This window comes from Mandrillus leucophaeus, unplaced genomic scaffold (assembly GCF_000951045.1).
Source record: "Mandrillus leucophaeus isolate KB7577 unplaced genomic scaffold, Mleu.le_1.0 Scaffold650, whole genome shotgun sequence".
NCBI classification, from domain to species: Eukaryota; Metazoa; Chordata; class Mammalia; order Primates; family Cercopithecidae; genus Mandrillus; species Mandrillus leucophaeus.
In genome coordinates this window covers 265,612-285,235 of record NW_012107031.1, presented here as the reverse complement: position 1 = coordinate 285,235, position 19,624 = coordinate 265,612, and the positions used below count along the sequence as shown (strand labels likewise).

At 42.1% G+C, this 19,624-nt stretch overlaps 1 protein-coding gene across 1 annotated transcript in view; it reads right to left on the bottom strand.

The window, feature by feature from the left end:
- The window catches only part of FER1L6 (fer-1-like family member 6), a 195,362-nt gene extending 176,076 nt beyond the window's left edge, over positions 1-19,286 (bottom strand). The window contains exon 1 of the mRNA XM_012001151.1: positions 19,257-19,286. The gene's annotated coding sequence lies outside the window, so the exon portion shown is untranslated. The remainder of the gene's footprint in view (positions 1-19,256) is intronic.
- Between the last annotated feature and the right edge of the window lie 338 nt (positions 19,287-19,624).

Here is a 19,624-nt window from a genome sequence, read left to right as displayed (position 1 = left end):
CTAGAAATACCATTTGATCCAGCCATTCCATTACTGGGTATATACCCAAAGGATTATAAATCATGCTGCTATAAAGACACATGCACACATATGTTTGTTGTGGCACAATTCACAATAGCAAAGATTTGGAACCAACCCAAATGTCCATCAATGATAGACTGGATTAAGAAAATGTGGCACATATACACCATGGAATACTATGCAGCCATAAAAAAAGATGAGTTAATGTCCTTTGTAGGGACATGGATGAAGCTGGAAACCATCATTCTCAGCAAGCTATCACAAGGACAAAAAACCAAACACTGCATGTTCTCACTCTCTGTGTGGGAATTGAACGATGAGAACACTTGGACACAGGAAGGGGAACATCACACACCAGGGCCTGTCATAGGTGGGGGGAGGGGGGAGGGATAACATTAGGAGATATACCTAATGTAAATGACGAGTTAATGGGTGCAGCACACCAACATGGCACATGTATACATATGCAACAAACCTGCATGTTGCACACATGTACCCTAGAACTTAAAGTATAATAACAAAAAAAGTGAATTGTACCTTTTATACCAAAAACAAAGAATTATAAATCAAAATTGGAAATAAAAGATTTTATAATAGCATCAAAATTCAAAAACTCAGGAATAAGTCTAAGAAATACAAATAAGACCTATACTCTGGAAATTACATAATAAGATGAATGAATGCATATTCTATGCTTGTAGATTGGAAACTGCAATGTTAGAAAGAGGTCAAACTTCCCCAGTTTGATTTGGAGATTATTTACTATATTTGCTTTGTAAAAATTTTCAATTCATACACTTAGGATTTGTGAGTATGGCTTTTATGTTTATATGTTATGCTTCAAGATTTAATTTTTAAAAAGAATAGATTTTCAGACTGAACGCCCTGGCTTTGAGAATCAGTTTAGCCACATGCTAATTATGCAACCTTGAGTAAATCCTTAACCTCGCTGTGCCTCAGTTTCTTCATTTGTAAAATGGAGGATGTTATGTCTCTCTTATAGGACGATCAAGGATATCAAATGAGATAATAGAGACAACATACTGTTTGTAAACACTGAAGTGTTACATCCTACACATGTTAATTAAATTTAAAAACCAACTCAACCTACTATGAATGTCTCTTAGGGTTCTCCACACTATAGCCTCAGTTCACCAACGCAGCACTTGACCTTCAAACCCTGTACTCCAGTCTGATGGACAGCTCCTCCTAAACTCATCACACTCTCTTGTCCATGAACCATTGCTCACCGTAGGCCTTCCATTGAAGGCGACTTCTCCAATCTCTACATAGCAATACCCAAATCTTTCTCCTAGGCCCAGCTCAACTGCCTCCTTTGATGTGATATGTTCTTCAATTTTGCAATGGAGCAACAAGTCACTCATTCCTCTGGACTCCGCTAGCACTTTGTTCTTATCTCTATTATATACTTATCACATGGATCATTACAGTTACTTGAAAAAACAACCTTCTCCTTTATTAGATGCTGAGCTTTTGAAGGCAACAGTCATGCCTAGTTTACATATGCACCCTCAGTATCTAGCACCATGCCTGGCACATAGCAGGGCCCAATGAATGTTGGATTATGGATGAATGGACAGATGGAGTCTACAGATAGAAAGCTCCACAAGAATTCAATGGAAGTTCTTTGGTCCTATTTAAAAATGTATCACATAACAAAAAAAGAGTTAAAATCATTCCAAGTCTGAGAACACAGGCAGAAGATAATAATCCTAATATTAATCTTGGAAATGAGGAGAAAAAGGAAATTATTCACTCTGTGGCCTGAAAAACAATTTGTACTCTGTTAATAGAGCAGCAGCTCTGGCTGTCACCCAGCCTCAGTCTCCATTCGTTTTTTAAAATCATTTCCTTTTCTAATGCAACCTCCTTTTTTCTTTCTCTTCATCATACCTACTTTTTTTTTTTTTTTGAGACTGAGTCTTGCTCTGTCGCCCATGCCAAAGTGCAGTGGTGGGATCTGGGCTCACTGCAACCTCCACCTCCCAGGTTCAATTGATTCTCCTGCCTCAGCCCCACAAGTAGCTAGGACTACAGGTGCGTGCCACCACACCCGGCTAACTTTTCGTATTTTTAGTAGAGACGGGGTTTCAACATGTTAGCCAGGATGGTCTCTATCTCCTGACCTGGTGATCTGCCTTCCTTGACCTCCCAAAGTGCTGAGATTAGAGGCGTGAGCCACCGCACCCAGCCCCTAGATACCTTTTATTGGTTGGCTATTTCTCTACAACGAGTCCCTTACGGTCATTCAAAAAAAAGTACACAGAGCCTTGTTGCGTTCCAGGCACTGCACTAGGCCCTGCCATTTTGGTCAAGAAGAGATGAAATAATAAAGTCATTTCTATGTCTGACTTTGTGCAGAATGACTACAGAAAAAAAGGTTGAGTTCAAGTAGGAGTTGGAAAACATTCAGTTGTTTGAATTGGGAAGGATTCTAATAATAAAGTCCAGGTGCCTCCACCAAGGGTTCAGATGTGGGAGGAAGAGAGGGAAGACTGAGTATGTAACCAGGAGGCCCAATGTGGCTACCACCACTCCTCTCATACCTGAGGGGATCCATTTTTATGTTTTACATATTAAGGAGTTCGAATAATATGTAAATAAACTTAAGTTTGAAAGTTTGAAAACCACCAATCAAAACCAACCTGTTCAGCCTGGGCACGATGGCTCACACCTGTAATCCCAGCACGTTGGGAGGCCAAGGCAGGAAGATCACTTGAGGTCAGGAGTTCGAGACCAGCCTGGCCAACATGGCGAAATCCTGTCTCTACTGAAAATACAAAAACATTTAGCTGGGTCTGGTGGTGTATGCCTACAATCCCAGCTAATGAGGAGGCTGAGGCAGGAGAATCACTTGAACCCAGGAGGCAGAGGTTGCAGTGAGCCAAGATCGCCCCACTGCATTCCAGCTTGTGCGACAAAGTGAGACTCCATCTCAAAAACAAACAAACAAAACAGACTAACTAACTAACCTGTTCATTAAACAGATAGCAAAATTGAGGTCCAGTCTAGAGAAAAGAAAGAACCAGTTCAAGGTCATAAAATCTGTTCATTGAAGAGCTAGTACTTCTGGATGTTCCCTTATCCTGTGTTTAGCCACTAGGAATGCTAAGACCTGAGCAAGCATCAACCCCCCTACAACGCTTCCTCTCTAAACCTAAGCCAGGTGACCTGTGATAACAGATACACTTTGAATCCCATTCAGTCAAAAATTGACTTTTTTTCCAATAGAGTTTTACTTCAGAACTCCTATACATTACATAAAATGTTCCAAGGGGTTAAAAGTGATAGTCTAATTATTTTTCTGTATATACTAAAGATGTATGAAAGGAAGTTCATATCTGTTAAAAGCAAAAGCAGTTCAATGTTGAAAATGAATGACTATGTTATTTTAAATGTGACCTGCAAAGGATCTGACTTTCTTTGCATGTTTAAGTTCTTTAATAGCTTCTATAACCAAGAGGAGGAAAAATTTACTTCACTCAAGCTGATTAGTTCCAAGAATAAAAGCTTTAATTAGCACAGTCAAATGAAGCTCTCTAAATCAGTTAAAACTTGCAATATAATGAGGCAACTCAATGCAATTGCTCACAAACAGCTTCCAATCATCCATACCTCAGACATGACTTTTAAAAAGTCTCCACCAGAAATTTATTGCTTCAGTTTTCATTGATGTCCTGCATAGAAAAAAATAACCCTGAAGGCTCATCTGTCAACCCATGCAATCAAACATCACTTTGAAGGCATTTTGGAGAGGCTTTATAAAACAACTTATCTTCAGTGAGCCTTTTGTGTGAGATTTACAGGGCCCCCACAACAACAGAATCCCATCGAACCTTCTCTCCCTCTCTGCACCAAGGTTCTGCTCAGGTTCTTTATAAATTACGTTTGCAGAAGCTGAAGTTGGAGCCTCTTGAACAGGGGGAGGAGCTCAGTCCTGTCAATTTCTCCAGGAGTCACTATCCTTGGTATTTCAGCCTCAGCTCAGGGTCAAGATGTAATGATTCCCAAACACACAGGAGCTTCCCAGTCCAGTCCTCTCAATCTCAACTTGGAAACACGAAAGGAGGTCTAAAGTCATGCCTGGTCTCAGGCCTTGAACTCAGGGAACACAATAAAGATTTGCTACTGAAGATGATAAACTCACCAACTGTGCAAACAATGAGGAAAGCTTCATTGATCCCCAATCTATGATGGGAGCAAAATCAGAAATGGAGAAATCCATATATTGAACTTACACTTAAACGTGATGCAACACTTCCCGTACCTGCTTAAAAGCTCAGCTTACAGAGAGACATGTGTCACACATGTAAAACAAGGAGAAGGATAGAGTCAAGACCCTGAGTAGATAAATTGTGCCTACAGGTCCTATTCGTACAACGCTTTACACTCCTCCAAGCACTCTGCCATATATGGAACTCTAGCAGTATTTTCACAGAATGCTGGGTAAGACACAGGTCCAGGTCTGGCTACCCTCTACCTCATATAGTGTGTGTGACCCAGAGCAAAATGCATAACTTCTCTATGCTTGTACTTCCTCATCTGTAAGATGGGCATCAACTAGTACCTACCTCATAGAGTGCTAAGGATCAAGAGTGTGTATGTGTGTGTGTGTGTGTGTGTGTCTGTGCGTGTATATCACTTAGCTCCTGGCATATGAAAGAAAATAGTTACTATTCTTATGTGAAGACAAGAAAACAGGCTCTGAGAGGTTAGACAACTTGCTCAAAGTTACCCGGTTATGAATTGGCCAAGCTGAGGGCAGAGCTGGGTCTTCTTGTTACTGACTGAATGCTTCTCCTTCTACACCACACTGGGGTTGAGCCAATATACAGTTGTTCGTTATATATTTGATAATAAAATGGATGACTATGTGTGTTATATATTAAATATATAATATATAATAATAAGATGAATATGTTTGTTAAATATATCTAAATAATATATTCATTCATTTTATTATCATTATTCAAATTGCTCTGGGACAGTCATCATAGCTACCATTCACTGAACATGTAGAATGAGCCATGCATTGGGCTAAAGGCTCTATATACCTTTTTTTCCACTTAATCCTTCCATCAGCCATCTGAATGGGGCATTTAATCTCTTTTTCAGATAAGGAAATTGTAGTCTAAAAGGTTAAGTAAACTGCCTAAGGTCTCAAGGCTTCAGTAAAACCGTGACCTGTCAGATCTCTCTTCTGTGTTACCTCCCAGATATCCATCACAGCCACCATTTTTCAAGCACCTAGTCAGAGTAGGGTACCATCCAATCCCCACTTACCAAATACAGAACACCTCACCTCGGGGAGGTTAGGGAACTTGCCTAGAGTCACACAGCAGTCTGACACCCAAGCCCAGCCTCTTCGCCCTCTGTCTGCATCCTCACCCATGATGGCCCAGGTTTCTAAGGACAAGCAGAAGAGTGGCATCTCCAAGGGCTTCCAGAAGCCCAGGCTGCAGCAAAGGGTGTGGATAGAGTTCAGTAATGAGAAACAGAGCAACAGACCTCACCTCGACCAGCAAGGCTCCTGACTGTGCCCAGAAGCACTCATACTCACCAGCTCCCTGGACCCCAGGAGGTTGGCCCAGCAGGAAGGGCAGCAGCCACCACTGTCTTGGAAGAAGGAAAAGCTCCCCTTGGGAATTCAGTGGTTCAGTGGAGCACAGCAGGCTACCTCCCAGGAAACTCCCTTTCTGTGTGTGTGCGCCTGGCAGCTCCCTATCTCTGTTTGAAATTGAGTGCCCTCTGTTTGGGTTGGCTGCCAGAACCCGACTCTGATCAGCAAACACAGAAGCTCAGAGCAGATCTTGAGAGGAGGGGCCACCAATAGGTTTTATTTCAAGTCAGGTGCAGGTAATTACAGGTCGATTAAGACTCAAAAGAGCCCTAGCTCCAGACAGTGTCAATGAGCTGGGTCCAGCCACCATCCAGACATACTTGGATTTTCAATCATGTTCACCACCCCCCGCTCATGATTTTACGGTTCATTTCACTACCATGGTTAACATTTATTGAACGCTTTACTTCCGGCAAGTTCTAGCTACCTTTACAAGTGTTATCCTATACAAAGCTCCACAACAGCCTTCAAAGGCAGTATCGTTATTGTACCCAATGTACAGATGACAAAACTGAGCCACGGAGAGATTGGCAAGTGCTGGGATTTGAACTGAGGCCACCTGGCCCGGAAGCCTGTGCTCTCCAGCCCTCTAGCCTGCTGCCTCCACTCTATGGCATATCTTTGGGACCTGTATTCTGAGGCTATTTCAAAAAGGTAAAGTTTACCAGGGAGACAAATGAATAAAATAAGTCATTTGGATGTGTCGAATACCTCTGAAATCACCACCTGTAGTGAACTGAATGGTGGTGCCCCTAAAGATATATCCACATGTTGAAACCTGTCAATGTGTCCGTATTTGCAAAAAGAATCTTTGCAGATATAATTAAGGATCTTGAGAAGAGACTCTCCTGGATTACCCGGTGAACCCTACATCCAATGACAAGTGTCCTTTTAAGATACATAAAAGGAGAAATCACACAGAGAGCAAGACACTGTGAAGATGGAGGCAGAGATTGGAGTGATGCAGCCACAAGACAAGGAACAAACGAGCCACCAGAAGCTGGAAGAGCCAAGGAAGGATTCTCCCCCATGGTCTTCATGATCCTGCCAACACTTTTGACTTCAGACTTCTGACCTCCAGAACTGTGAGAGGATGATGCTGTTTGAAGCAGCTATGTTTGTGGCACATGGCCAAGGCTGTCCCAGGAAAGGAATACGCTGCCCCTTGTCCATTCCTCTAGCATTCTTTATGGTGTCATGGAAAAGGAAATGCTGGGCACTCTCCATTGTGCACCTTTGTGTTTTAGGTATAGTGCTGGTACAAGAAGAGGACCTAGCGGTGAGGGCTGAGAGGCCACCCCTGTGGGTCGGCAATTGTGTGGGAGCCTCTAAAGTGCAGAGCACTGAGGTAGGTGGCAGCATGCATTGTGGGGAGGGGTTGGGGAGAAGGTTCTGCAGGTGCAGACTAAGCAGTTAAATAGTAGCTCCCGAGGCAGCCTCATCAACATCCCCCACTGAGCTGTATCATAAAAGACACCCATACGTATCATAAAAAGACACCCAAAGGAAGGGGCCTGGGCTCAGGGGTTCACAGACAGAGTGGGTTCCCTAGTGCATCCCTTCCTGCATTTTCCATCATGATAGAGTTGATTCCACTCAGAATCAAAGATGCTCAGAGTCGTTGAATTCCAACCTCACATGTTACCACTGGGAGAAGTGATTATTTAAAAGATCAGGCGGTCCAAGGGTACACAGCTGATCATGGCACTGCAAGAGCTGGAACCCCTAATCCAGTACCCATTCAAGGTAGCCAAGCCTCCTTCCCTTATCTGCTGTTCTTTAATTCTTCACAAAAACAAGATCCCATGGCAACTCTTATCAGAGCTCAATAACCCCACGGGGTCCAAAGCTTTCCAAAGTTCAAATCCCTCTTCCCAGAATTTAAGGTTATTTCTCTCTTTATTTTTCTGCAGAATTATATCCTTACCATGATGCTACTGTGTGTGATCCAGATACAGTACACATATCAACAGAAATCATCTGGCTACACAGTAGACATGTAATAAAAAGGATTATTGATGGCACAGCACAGGGAAATACCAAATGGGCAACCCTGTAGCCTAATCTCTCTGCTACATCCCCTACTGCATCCCTGTGGTTTGCTCTGTTCTGACCACACCACCTTCCTTCACTGACTTGACTGGAACATGCTCCCTCCCTCCAGATCTCTGCACCTGGTCCTCTCTGCTAGAATCCAAATGCCCCTCACATACCTCTTTCTCTGGTTAACACTGTCCCATCCTTCCTGGGCCACTTAACATCACATTCTCAGAAAAGTCTTCCCTGATCTCCATGCTTTCCTCATCAGACTAAGCAGGTCCCCTGGCTCAATCTAAGCTCCCCAGGTTCCCAGAGCTTTTTCCTTTTATCACTCATCATAGTTTGTAATTTTATTTATGTGGTTTTTATTCCATTACTGTTCACTTTCATTATTAGACGAAAAGTTTCATTAGGGCTTGAGTTGGTTTGCCCTTATCACCCCAGCAGCCAGCATGCAGTAGACATATGTAATTCATTCCTAGGTTCACTCCACAGACGTTTGTTGAACAAAACACCAAGCTGGTACAAATAAACGTACAAAAAGAAACAGACAAAACTATCACCCATCAGGAGATTAGAGCCAAACAGAAGGGCTACAGTCAACACTTTGAGAATTACTCCATTACAAATCCCTTCCATGTCTTTCCTTTCCCTCTTTCCCAGTGCTTGTGCCTTAAACATTTAGCCCTGACTAGGACATTCCCAAAACTGAGAAAAGATGAGCTGGTAAAACTCAAAGCAGTCAATGCAAACAGCTCTGGAAAATAAACTTCAGAGGTAGCGGGTGATGCCCTACAAGTATCTAGGATAAAGTTTGGGAATTTTCTTTACAATTCAATTAACATCAGAATTATTTTAAAGATGCAAAAGAGAGATCATATTACAAAGCAAAAAGATGTGAAACTCTGACCGGGCGCAGTGTCTTGTGCCTGTAATCCCAGCACTTTGGGAGGCCAAGGTAGGTGGTTCGCTTGCGGGCCAGGAGTTCAAGAACAGCCTGGCCAACATGGCAAAACTTGTCTCTACTAAAAATACAAAAATTAGCCAGGCATGGTGGCACGTGCCTGTAGTCCCAGCTACTCAGAAGGCTGAGGCAGGAAGACTGTTTGAACCTGGGAGGCGGAGGTTGCAGTAAGCTGAGATCACGCCACTGCACTCCAACCTGGGAGACAGAGCGAGACTCCGTCTCCAAAAAAAAAAAAAAAAGTCTTGTGAAACTCTTTCCCTAGCCCTCTTCCCTCTGCCAGGAATAATACCCTTACCATGAACTGCTACACAGGATCCAGATACAAGGGCAGATGATATCAACAGAAATCCCCCGCCACCCTCCCCCATGCTCTGCCTCCTGCCAGAAGGAATGCATTTCATTGTCTACAATTGTTATCCCACGTACAGCCTTAGTCACAGAGTGTTTCCTTGCAGAACTCACAACAGTTGTTACTGTAATTTAACAAACATTTGATGAGTGCCTATTAGATGCCTAGCACTGTGGTTGGCCTGTGGGAAATCCAGGGCAATGATGAATAAGACAATGCCTTTGGGTCAAGAGCACAGTGCCATGCTAGCAGCTGATACATTTGAAAAGCCTTCAGCCACCCCATAATAGTCCTCTGTGTTTCTGGAATGCTTTATAAGTTGCAAAGAGCTTTCATTTGTAGCTATGTGAGGAAGAAAGGACAGGTCCCCCATTTGATACAGTAACTGTTTAGGTTCCAGAAGCCTTGAGTGACTTATTCTAACAAGGGGTACAACTGGAAATAGGGGTGGTCATGAAAATACGCTGCTCAATCTCCAGCTACAGGGAGCACACACTGACTGACAGCTCCAGCTGCTGAGTCTTCCTGCCGGTCACTGCATCACACTGAGGCCGTGCATCCTATGGGCTAAGCACAGCAAGCAAACTAACTCAAGCCCCTTCCTGCAAGACATGGGACTCCTCTAATGGGAGACTTGAGACACAAGACTCCCCAACGACCTGGAGGAAACTTTCTTAGAAGATTCTTCCTATGCAATTTTCCTTCCTTCCTCCTCTGTCACAGGTGTCAGACCCACAAAGCCTAAAGGCCCTTCTTGCTTCTCCTGCTCCTTCCCCTTTACGCTCCCCAAATAAATCTCTAGCACTCCAGCAATGTCATCTTGGAACCTGCTTTTTGGAGGACCTAACAGCACTCTAATTCAGATCTTGGGATTCACAAATAGACCTTCCACTAATAAGGAGGCTCCATTTTGAATTGCATTTTGAAAACACTGGGGGTAAATCTGGTTTCCTAGGACTTCTTAGACACAACAATATGTAATAAAAGTCATCAAAAATACAAAAGTACCACAGAATGTCATGGCTCCCAAACTGAATGGACAAGATGTTTTATTTAGCTCACCCCAATGGAGACTGGAACATTGGTTTTTCAGAGACCACAATTTGAGAAATGCTAAGCCCCACCTTCCAGCAAGTACAAACCTATGCTTCTCTTGGCATCACTAAAGAGCCTCAAAACTAAGGGTTTGATATTTTCTTTCCGTGCTATGCTCAGATGAATGTGCAATGCAATTGCTGAAAAGCAGGCACAAAAAAGCAAGTGACTCAGGCAACCCTCGAACAATGTACTCTTCTCTTGAAGAATAGAAAAGTAATTATCCTTTACATTAAAGCTTTGCTCCTATTTTTAGAAAATGTGATACTTTTGGATATTTGAAATAGGTGTCATCTCAAGCGTCAGGTAAAGGCTGGGCACCATGGCTCACACCTGTAATCCCAGCATTTTGGGAGGTCAAGGCAGGTGGATAGCTTGAGCTCAGGAGTTTGAGGCCAGCCTGGACAAGAGGGTGAAACCCCATCTCTACTAAAAACACAGAAAATTAGCTGGGTGTGGTGGTGGGTACCTGCAGTCTCAGCTACTCAGGAGGCTGAGGCACAAGAATCGTGTAAACCCGGGAGGCGGAGGTTGCAGTGAGCCAAGATCGCACCACTCCACCACTGCACTTGAGCCTGGGCAAAAGAGAGAAACTCCATCAGAAAAAAAAAAAAAAAAAGTTATTTAATAGTTAAGACCTTTGTATCAGGATCACCATTTTAACCGACAATGGTCAGGTAAAAGGAGGAGTGAGAGAATAGATTGGGTCTGATCTCTGACCTAGGTATCTAATAAATACAAGCTTTTATCAATTGTCAGTGGCTCCCTGGAGAACTGGTTCAGAAAGTTTTGAAGCTGGGATAGATTATTTGTGTCTGCTATGGGCAAGATAAAAAAGAACAGTGGTGTGTGTATTTGCTGACTCAGCTACTGAATATCCCCTGGAGTGTGACTTTCAACAGCTTGAATGCTACATATCTGCTTGTTGTATTAATAGTCACCCTCTGAACAACTGGAGGACCAGAAAATGCCAGGTGGTTGTGTCCAAGTAAATGAAATGTTGCAGCACCCTTAATTTGCCTTAGAAAATTCAGCACTGTTTACAAAAAAAAAAAAAAAAAAAAAAAAAAAAAACAGACTGCAATTATCTCTTATCTAAAAATGTCAATGTACTTTCTAAACTCTGAGAGCAACGTCTTAATTAACTCAGCAGATAATATCAAGGACCTTAAAAATCGGGTAAAAAAGTAGGACACCACACCATCGGGGAGGAATCAGCTGCTCTGCATACCATCCCCGGGATTTAGCCTTCTCATTGAACTTGTCCCCTGAGCAATGTGGTCTATCTTCTGGTTCTATGCTTGAAACAATGGGTTGGGGGATTCAGAGCAATTTCAAAGTGTATGGACCGTTCGCTTAGGCTGTTGGCATTCCTCCTACAGTAATATCAGATCCCATCGGACTGAGAGGTTATTTTTCTTCCCATCCTAATACACAGGCTTATTCACTCCTTTCCACACCCTCGGCTAACATTGCACAGCTGTTTGAGAAACCCTTGCCAAGTGAAATGCAAACCATCGAGAAGTTCCCAAACCTAGGAAATGCTTTGGAAAAACATTTTCCGATTTGATTTGGTTTTTTTTTTTTTTTTTTTTTTTGCATTAGCCACTTCACAGGATTTTAAACTCATCACTTTCTCTACTTTCCTTCTGCTGGCCCCTTTACTGTGCATTCCCATCTCTACAGACATGACAGCACCAAGAATCAAAATGAGTGCAAGGCAAACATAATCTTATAGTTGGTCTGTTGCTCTCATCATATTGCTCATGAAGTAGAGTAAAAATCACCAGATAAAATCATTTAACTTGTGGTTTTAAATACCATATGCTTTCTGTCTTCCATCACCATGGATACTGCCAGGAGTTGTCCAGAGCCCTCCAGTCAAGGAACAGCAACAGCTAGCCCTACACCCTTTGCTGAAAGATGCTCCTCTTCCTCAGAAAAAGTAACCCTCGGACACACCAGGTGCGGGTCAGGGGAAGGACTGATTTAATCAAGAAAAACCTGGGGCTCAGAGAGGTTGAATGGCTGGTATAAAATCAGGTCATTAATGGCAGAACCAGGCCCAGAACCTAGCCACATCGTGTTCTTTGATAGTTGACCCTTTACCTGTCTGTCTCCTCTACTAACCCATATCCTGCTATACTTCCTAACTGCCCTTTGCCTTGGTAAACCAAGACGATTTATTTTTCTCACAACAGATGTGTACATAGCAAGTGAATAGCTTATTTGGTTGGCCTTATTTTGTTTCTGTCTGTAAACTTCTCAAGGGTAGAATTCATACCATTTTCATCACAGTAGCCTCATATGCATAAGCACAATATTTTGCAAATACAGGTGCTCAATGAATGTGTTTAATACTCCAACCCTCTAATTACAGATAAAGGAAAAGCAGCCCAGAGAAGCTGTAAGTTGCCCAGGGTCCTACTGTACTTGCTGAAGGATCTAATTCTAGAAACTAGTTCTCCTTTTGCCCGGTCTTCCCCACCCACCCCTCCATTACACCAATGCTTTCCTGCTTTGGCTAATTTGAATGCCACCTTCAGGAAACCGCCAGATCCAAATCCCTCCTTCACCATTAACTTAATTTTTAAAATTAGGTCATCATTTATTTTTCAGATGAATTTATATTAAAACTTATGTTGTATTTTAAACAGAAAATGAGTAACACATGCCTTAAAAGAAAGTAACTTTAAGAATAAATATGGGGCCTGGCACGGTGGCTCACACCTGTAATCCCAGCAATTTGGGAGACTGAGGCAGGTGGATCACCAGAGGTCAAGAGTTTGAGACCAGCCTGGCCAACATAATGAAACCCTGTCTCTACTAAAAACACAAAAATTAGCTGGGTGTGGTGGTGTGCACCTGTAATCCCAGCTACTCAAGAGGCTGAGGCAGGAGAATCGCATGAACCCAGGAGGCAGAGGTTGTAGTGAGTCGAGATCATGCCACTGCACTCCAGCCTGGGCTACAGAGTGAGACTCTGTCTCAAAAAAAAATAATAAAATAAAATAAAATAAATATGATAGGGTAAGAAAGACACTGTTAAATAAATTGCAACTCTAATAGAAGCTGTTGCCTGAGATGGTTCTGAGTAAAAGGCCTATTATTCTCTCCTTATTCAAAACAGAATTGGCAAGTTTTAGAGAGCTAGCGCTGTTAAAGATAAGATTTCTTTTGCAAAAGCAGAATTGAAAGATAATTTTCAAAATAATAACTTGCTTTTGTGCTTCAATATTATTTAGTTCCATGTTACTGCACTCCCTAAAATTACTGCTTATACCCCCAGCAGGATGTGTCCTGTAATTGGGAAACAGTTCTCTGCCTATATTTTTGAGTTAAGTGCCTTGACTGTTGAGATTTTAATATTTGCAACAAAAAGAAACAGAGACAACAATATTTGATAGCATATAATGAATTGTTGATGATGTCACTTGTAGAGAAATTGGGGATGGAAGAAAACTACTCAGGCTCTGATCAATCTCACCCTTGAAAAAGAGAAAACAAAAAAAGCATTGTCTTTGCAGTTCAGTTACTAACAGGCCTTTCCTGCACTGGCCTATTGCAGTGGGTTGGGTACTTGGCAGTGTTGTGAGGTTTTCTTAACCCATATCCTGCTGTACTTCCTAACTGCCCTTTGCCTTTGTAAACCAAGACGATTTATTTTTCTCACAACAGATGTGTACATAGCAAGTGAATTTCAGTGGAACCAAGAGAGGTCCAGACACACGAATCCCAGATCAGATTCCTAGTAAACACCCCTCCTTGATCCCACAAAGAGGAAGTGAAAGGGAAAGAGAGCTGATTCTTCCCGTCTCCTACCAGCCTCCATGGAAGAAGCGCAGGCTGGGGTAAAATATATCCATCGACCATGCAGTTTTGGTGGATCTGCTGGTACACAAGACCCTGCCCTGGTTAATGGGCAGATTTACAACTTCCCATTAACATATCATCTTCCCCATGAGATACAATAAGAGATACCATGGAAAATGCAGGCGGGGCCTCCAAAGCCTCAAAGGATGTAGGTTTGCTGTTCTCGCCCTTATGGCTTTGGGGTCTCTTGATAACTTTAAAGCCTATCACCAAAGGATGTTTCCGAAGTCATTAATGGATCCTGTAAACACCATACTCAAACCAATAGCAGAAAGGACACGTCAAGAATAGCAGAACCGCAGTAGGGCGGAGGTGGGAGTCAGCCATGGGAGTCTCCAGGAAGATGCTCAACCCATGCCTCCTCACAAAGGCAGGTGTAGATGTGACCTGCATCCCAAGTCATCAGAGGCTCTCCTCAAACTACAAAGACCAAGAGCATGAACAGCAACATCTACTTATTAAGTCCTACCACGTGCCAGGTACTCTGCCCAGTGTTGTACGTGCACCAGCCCCTTCCACCCCACAGCAATCCCTGAAGCAGGTACTAGTGTCATCTCTATTTTAAAGATGAAGAACCTGAGCAAGTTAAGCCACTTCCCTGGGGCCACTCAGACAAAACGTGGTAGAAAGGGAATTTGAACCCAGGAACTCCCTCTTTGAGCACAGGAGATTAGTCACTGTGCTTGCCTGTCCAAGTCATGAGTGTCCATGGTGCTCACCATTAAGTCCTGCCTCTCCTCCTTCTCTTTAAGGCCCAGTTCAAATGAATAGCTCCTTCCTCTGCCCTCCAAATCCACTATGCATGTGTTTATGTGTATATCTTATGGCACTGTTGGTTCATTTATTCATATAACACAAATTTATTAAGTATCTTTATAGGCACTAAGAACACATGAGACAAAAAAGATAAAGTCAGGGAGGGAGGAAGGTGTGGTTATAAAAAATAGACATGGACAACATGTGGAATCCTTGTGGCAATGGAGCTATTCTGTATCCTGACTGTGGTGGCGGATATATAAACTAATGTGATAAAATTACATAGAACTAAATACACATATTCACATCCACACACATCCATGAGTACAAGTCAAACTGGGGAAATCTGAATAAGATCAGTGGATTCTATCAATGTCAATATCCTGGTTGTGATATTTTTCTATGTTACCTTTGGGGAAAACTGGTTAAAGGGTACGTGGGACCTGTCTGTATTGTTTTTTACAACTGCATGTTATCTACATTTCTCAATAATTTACAATTATCTCAATACAAATTTCAATTCTAAAAAAAGAAACTAATGCCATCTAGTAGGAAAATGTACAAGAGCCACAGCCCTGAGGCTAGGAATGACTCAGTCGTGTACATACTTATCTTGCCCACTAGATTGTGGTATCACTAAGGGTGGAACACGCGTCTCTTAGAATGCTCCAGCCCTAGGGGAAAAAGAATGAAATAAATTTTCATGTGCTTTCATGTGCTTCCTCTCTCCCCAGTTCTCACACTTGACTTTATTTGATGGTACTGACCCCTCATGACAAAGACATCTCATGTACCCCAATGTCTTCCCTTCCTTGCATGTTACCCATCAAGGGCAGCCCTCAATACCATGTCTCCAATCAAGATATAAATGACAGAGTCACTGTAGAGTAGTAGAATTGGAGGGCAGCAGAAAGACCACCAACCCCAGAAAGAGGAGACCCGCCTCTGTATTAACCAAGTTAATTCTTCCTTGATGCAGACTTCCTCCCTAGAAAAGGGAAGAAACAGCAAGCATGAGCTCTGGCAGCTAAGAGGCGCTAGTGTCCTGGAAAGAAAATAGGATTCTGGAACCAAAAGAGCTGAAGTTAATTCTCAATTCTACTAGTTACTGTCTATATCTCTGTGGATAAATTATTCAACTTCTCCCATTTTTAACGTCTACAGTTGTAAAGGCTGTTCTCCTTTCCCTACCTAAATGTGAAAACACTTTGAAACTCCAGAGCACCAAATGAAAGCCCTGCCCAGTTCACTGCTGCGTCTCATGCATGTGCATGGGGCAGAGTAGCCACTCAATAAAACAGGTGTTAAATGAATGAATCAACGAATCACATCACGGGCCTCCAAGTAAGACTGTATTCTTTGTTTCAACCATCCCCTTAATACCTCTCAAGTCAAGAACCTGGAACATTCCAGAGGACCTCTAGTCAGGACTTCTTTATATCTCATCTTTTAATCCTCAGGAGACCTCATTCCCAAGGCCATTGGTGAATTCCAAACTCACTGATTCACACTGATGAGTTCCAAGCTCATAATAATACCTATTTCACTGGTAATTAAGTCACCCCCATTTTCCTTAAAAACGCCTTGCCTGGGTGTGCCTCACTTTCTCTAGAAGGCTATTCTCAACAGTGAATCAGTTTAAGTAAATGATGACTCCTACAAGAATGACCTTGCAAATAACCCTATTCTACTGATAACTTTCAACAGTGAAGGGAGATATGTATGAAAGAATCCTATTTCCTTGTCATTATTCTCAGATTCCAGTTGTATTCATTGGATTTCTTAATTGCAAACCACAGAAACCCTCTCTGGCTTGATTAAACAGAAAAAGAATGTGTTAAAGGCTATGAAACCGTTTTCAGATTTTTCAAGGAGGCGCAGAGAACCAGGCTCGAAGATTATAAAGCCAGGAACAGTGCTCACCTCACCACAGATAGCCCTGGGGAGACCCCACCTCTGGACACAGACACTGCGCATCCACCCCACTGGGAACTGGAGGATGCTGCAGAACCTCTGCTACTCCCCTCTCTAAGAAAACAAGCCTATTTGCCCTTCCCCACACCAGAATGGTTCACTTTATACCTGTTTATTTGTGCCACTAGCTTTACATTCAAAATCTCAAATGCAAGCCATCTGGTTGGTGAAGCCTGTGTAACATGCCTGCATTCTAGCTGCAAGGGAAGCTAGGAGCAAGTTTATGGCTTTTACCTTGGGAAGAATCTACAAACTGGAAAGGAAATTTAAAGGTGCAGAGCAGCCAAAAAGAAAAAGGTCCATTCTACCAATAAAAAACTTCAGTAATTCACCATCAGGCTACAGAGATATTAGTTCATCTAAGTACCATTTTTGCTCCAAAAAAAGTTGAACATATTAGAATATTCATCTATGTTACTTTTGTGTGCAAAGGTAAGCATTTATTAAGATTTTGTAAGGAAAATATGAGAATTTTTTTTTCAAATGCCAAAGATAATTTACAAATCAATGAAACCTTCTTATATTCCTGCTGATAAATTAACATTCCTGTCTAACTCTCTTACAATCATTTATAACAATTATATAAATAAAATCATCCATTATTCATGATATGCATATTGCATCCATTTCTGGAAAGAAAAAAAAAAACCATGAAAAGAAATCGCCAGACAATAAACCCTGTAATATATAAAGTTGTAAGAAGGGATTCAGTAAAGCTTCATAAAAAACAAATCTTGTCAAACTAAACCAATTCAGCTCTCTAATGAGTTTAGAACATTGAGAAGAAGCAATAAATGTGGTCTATTTTTATTTAGTCAGGGTTTGGCATTCTGTCTTACATAACGTGAACATCAATAAAGTAAGATAATACCAGCCTGCACACCCAGCTATTAACTAGAAGTACAACTTCTAAGAAAAACATTAAAGTAAGATTTCTACTAAAACAAATGGTGCTGCTACAAAAAACCAGTGAAAAGGTTTTCAAAACTTAGGATAATTATTACAAAATTTGACAAGCCAAAAATCCAATTTAACAAACAAAAACTGAACTGCTCCTTGGATATTTAAATACAAAACTGTGAATTCTATCAATGTATCCTGGCTACTCAAATGCCCCATGGTTTTCCCAAAGGGTCAGCACGGATTTTACTGTTGCTGAGCAGCCTCATTAGAAACCTGGATAACAGAAAGAAAATGTCTTTCATGAAGGCTCTTGCCTTACCTAGCAACTGCATTTGCTATTATTACTGACTTGCTGAATTGCTTCAGCCAAGTCATGAGTTTGAATAATTTTTTTCCCAAAATGAGATTGGTCGTTGATTCTTGTGGAGCTATCTGACTCACTTCTAGGCCATAAAACTAGGCTCCCAAGAGACTTGCTTTTTTTTTTTTTTTTTTGAGATGGAGTCTTACTCTGTCACCCAGGCTGGAGTGCAGGGGCAGGATCTCAGCTCACTGCAAGCTCCACCTCCTGGGTTCACACCATTCTCCTGCCTCGCCTCCCGAGCAGCTGGGACTACAGGTGCTCACCACCATGCCTGGGTAATTTTTTGTATTTTTAGTAGAAACGGGGTTTCACCGTGTTAGCCAGGATGGTCTCGATCTCCTGACCTCATGATCCACCTGCCTCAGCCTCCCAACGCCTTTTTTTTTTTTTTTTTTTTTTTTAACTGCCTGCTGACCATCTATGACCCTGGGCGAATTACAGAAGTTCTCTGGGCTCCAGTGTTCTTACTAGGGCCAATGTTGGGCCAGCTCTATCTCATAGAGTATCATGAGTATTAACTACATTGATACATGTAAAGTGCTTAGAATAGTGCCTGGCACATAATAAATGTGCAATAAATCATATATATTACAAGCCCACCTCTTTTACCCCAAATCTTTGGAGTCCAATATGCTATGAAATTTACAATCTTTCTGATTTTAGGAGAGAGTATTAAGTAATCTTCCATTAGAGTCTATGACAATATTTTATAATAAAATACATTAATATTTCTATAGCAAATATATGTATTACTTAGAATATATATTACTTAGACAGTAAATAGCCTCACATCAGGTAGTACAACAGTTTGTGCCACACTGAGAGAAAACTTTCAGTTTTCAGAACTGTATGGATTTGGGAATTGTGAATAAGAGATTGTGGGCCTGAGTTGTGGCTGTTCATAGCTTACCTTCTGTGCCATTGCCTTCTCATATATTCTACCCCCTGAAGTCTTCCAGCTCTCCCGAGCTTCTGATCGATTCTGGTGTGTTCCTTATATACAACCCTGGCCTAATGTTAGATAAGGTTTGCTTCCCCCACCATAACCTGAACTTACATCCTGCCCACTTCTAGCCTTCCCGGAGATGAACTCCCAGACCTGGCCCCAGGCCACCCTTTCCCCTGTGCATACTCGGGTCCTTGTGCATGGGAGCCAGACAATCTGGCCCAGGGAAACTGCATGGGCCACCTATTTCCAGGCCACGTGGACATAGTCTTTGTCCCAGAATCCAGAGGAAAGTAAGCTACCAGGATTCTTAAACATAATACTAACCTACCCTCGGAAGGTGGTCATGCAAAGAACACTCAATATGATATCACAACACAGATTCTCTTGAACTTCCAGGAATGTATGCCCAGCATCCCAAGTCAGAGAAGCACTCCTAAAGCATGCACTAGGGGACTGCTGCCACCACGTTACCAAATTCGAATATCTAGTCCCATTCTGAGTGTTAATTTACTCTGCATTGTTTTATAGATGTTGACTGCCATAATTTACATAGCCATTATAAGAAGTCAGTGAGAACTTTTAATGCCTTTTCTGTCATCTCCCAGTAAGAAGTGAGCAGGGCCAGTTTCACAGATGTGCCTCTTGTGCACTGGGCTCCATGCATAGACAAGCCCCATGCTTGCTTTATTGCT